Source organism: Enoplosus armatus, chromosome 12 (genome assembly GCF_043641665.1).
Source record: "Enoplosus armatus isolate fEnoArm2 chromosome 12, fEnoArm2.hap1, whole genome shotgun sequence".
NCBI classification, from domain to species: domain Eukaryota; kingdom Metazoa; phylum Chordata; class Actinopteri; order Centrarchiformes; family Enoplosidae; genus Enoplosus; species Enoplosus armatus.
Window position 1 is genome coordinate 23,055,284 of NC_092191.1, and position 3,535 is coordinate 23,058,818.

The following is a 3,535-nucleotide window of genomic DNA, read 5'->3' on the forward strand; positions in this document are numbered from 1 at the left end:
AGGAATGGCCCACAGGTCAAACTCACTGCGATGACTGTCCGAGAGGAAGCTCTGCAACGGGGCGACGGGCTCCTTCTTCTTTAATGCCTCCTTCCTTTTTTTTTTTTTTTTAATGTTAAAATGTTCTACAGAAACGAAAATGACATTGCATCATTCATCTAGGTGTGAGATGACGTGTCAGTCAATCAATTAGGATTAAAGGAAATGAAACTTGTCAAATATCTTGTTTCAGGTTGGCAGAAGCCCGTCACCAGCAGTGCCGCTTTGGATCATCCTTTACACATTCCACAGTGCTCGTGTCACAAAAATATCACACATTATGGCTTGTATTTATCCAAATGTTAAAGACAATTATCCTTAAGCAAGTCTCAAATCAGGTTTTTGTACCATGCCAAAATCTTTACAGTCTATTTATCAAAGAAAGAAAAATATTTCCATTATTTACTTACAGAGTGGCTGAGGTGTGTGAAATGACAATCCTGATGCACCAAAACATAGACTACATTAGCGTCGTTTCATACTCCCTCTTGAGTTCAGCTGCGTCTTATTTCGGTTGCTGTCCACAATCACAATGACACTCATCTGTGCCGGGAGGGCTCTATTACCATTTCCAATTGTGTCCCCAGCAACTGGATCTGCTGATGATGTGGAAGTATCTGGCAACCCCTGGTGGCCTTGTGGTGTTTGACATGTTGAGAGAGAGAGGTAGAGGTAGAGAGAGAGAGAGAGAGAGAGAGAGTAATCTAAGAATGATTTGACAAATGGTTACCTATGAAACCTGATGTTGGAAATAAGTATTTCTCAGTAAATATATTTCTGATGGGGCTATTGACAATGAAATTTTCACCAGATGTCAGTGACAACCCAAGTAATCCACACATACAAAGAAATCAAAACAAATAAGTCCATAAATTGAAGTTACATGTAATAAAGTGGAATGACACAGGGAAAAAGTATTGAACATGCTTGCTGAAATTTATTTAATACTTCGTAGAAAAGCCTTTGTTGGCAATGACAGCTTCAAGACGCCTCCTGTATGAAGAAACTATAGTCGCATGCATTGCTCAGGTGTGATTTTTTGCCCATTCTTCCACACAAGCTGTCTTCAAATTCTTGAAGGTTCCCGGGGGGGGGGGGGTCGGGTGATTGACTTGGCCCCAACGGTGCTCACTGGAACATTCAGAAGTTTAGCTAGATCTATAACCAGTGCCATCAGTATGTTTTGCAACAATAAGGTTGCGAAGGTCTCGAGCGAGCTCTTTGTTTTTACCCACCATGAGATGCTTCTCGTGTGACACCTTGGTAACGAGAAACCTTTTCATAGGCCATCAATTAGGACTAAACCAGCTGATATTCATTTGCACTGATGGGGGCAGGATTGCTTCCTCAATACTGACAGATTTCAGCTGGTTTCTTGGCTTCCCATGCCTTTTTGCACCTCCTTTTCTTCATGTGTTCGATATTTATTCCCCGTGTCATTCCACTTTATTACACGTAACTTAATTTATGGATTTATTTGTTTTGATTTCTTTGTTATGTGTGGATTACTTGGGTTGTCACCAACATCTGGTGAAAACTTCATGTCAATAGCCCCATCAGAAATATATTTACTGAGAAAAATGTTGACGCGTTCAATACTTATTTCACCCGCTGTACATATACGAATATATAACAGAGGAGGCTGGAACATAGAGGCAGCGGAGGTTGTTCCCCCTCTATTTTTGAGAGCCAAGAGGGAGATCAAAATATAAAAAGTAATCATCAGTAGCTGGTTGAAATAAACTACTGACAAATCTCAGACTCATTTATAGAATAATGTTTCTGTCTTCTTTGGAAAAAAAAAAATCCATTATTGAAATTCTTATTAAGAATTAAGGCCACAATCAGGCCATAATTCAACTTAAAAAGAAAAAGGAAATGGAAAAAGCACATTTAGAATGTAAAATGATCATTTGAAAATGTAATGTGACATCAGAATCAGAAATCAGAAATACTTTATTGATCCCCGGGGGGAAATTGTACAGTCCTGGTGCTCCCATTCAAGAGTAGAAAGTAGCATAAATTTAGAGCTAAAAGTATGTACAAAATATAAAAATAAGAAATAGAAAATAAAAACTATATATATATATATATATAAAAATATATATATACAACAACAATGTATATGTATGTATTGCACTGTTGTGTATGACTATATATGTATTGCACTGAAAATTTAAAGAATAAATAACAGTGAGGTAGTATGTGTAGGAGCAGGTCCAGGTTTCCAGTCTCTTCCTGAGTGTCTGACACTCAGAGGGAGGGGAACAGTCTGATGGCCACAGGCAGGAATGATTTCCTGTGGCGCTCTGTTGTACATTTGGGAGGAATGAGTCTCCCACTGAAGCTGCTCTTGTGTCCGACCAGTACGTCATGGAGAGGATGTGAAACATTGTTCAAGATGCCCCGCAGCTTAGACAGCATCCTCCTCTCTGACACCACCAACCAAGAGAGTCCAGCTCCACCCCCCACAACGTCACTGGCCTTAGCGGATCAGTTTATTGAGTCTGTTGGAGTCCGCCACCCTCAGCCTGCTGCCCCCAGCATGCAACAGAATAGAGGATAGCACTGGCCACCACAGACTCATAAAACATCCTCAGCATAGTCCGGCAGATGTTGAAGGACCTCAGCCGCCTCAGAAAATAGAGACGGCTCTGGCCCTTCTTGTAGAGAGCATTAGTGTTCTTTACCCAGTCCAGTTTATTGTCTATGTGAATTCCCAGGTACTTGTAATCCTCAACAATGTCCACACTGACCCCCTGGATGGAAACAGGGGTCATCGGCGCCTTGGTTCTCCTCAGATCCACAGTCAGTTCCTTTGTCTTTGTCACGTTGAGCTGCAGATGGTCCTGCTCGCACCATGTGACAAAGTTGTCCACAGCAGCCCTGTACTCCTCATCATCACCCTTACTGATACATCCAACTATTGCTGAGCCGTCAGAACCCTTCTGAAGATGGCAGGTCTCTGTGCAGTAGCTGAAGTCCGTGGTGTAGATGGTGAAGAGGAAGGGAGAGAGGACAGTCCCCTGCGGGGCCCCGGTGTTGCTGACCACTCTGTTTGACACACAGTGTTGTAAGCGCACACACTGTGGTCTGCCAGTCGGGTAGTTGACAATCCAGGACACGAGGGGGGGGCATCCACCTGCATCTCCGTCAGCTTCTTACCCAGTAGAGCCGGACGGATGGTGTTGAATGCACTGGAGAAGTCAAAAAACATGACTCTCACAGCGCTTGCCGGCTTATCCAGGTGGGCGTAGACGCGGTCGAGCAGGTAGATGATGGTACCCTCAACTCCAAGTCGGGGGCTGGTAGGCGAACTGAAGGGGGTCCAAGTGTGGCTTGACCGAGGGGCCGGAGCTGCTCCAGGACGAGTCTCTCCAGGGTCTTCATGATGTGGGAGGTCAGTGCCACGGGACTGTAGTCCTTGGAGCCACTGGGTCGCGGCGTCTTCGGCACAGGAACGAGGCAGGACGTCTTCCACAGCACCGGGACCCTC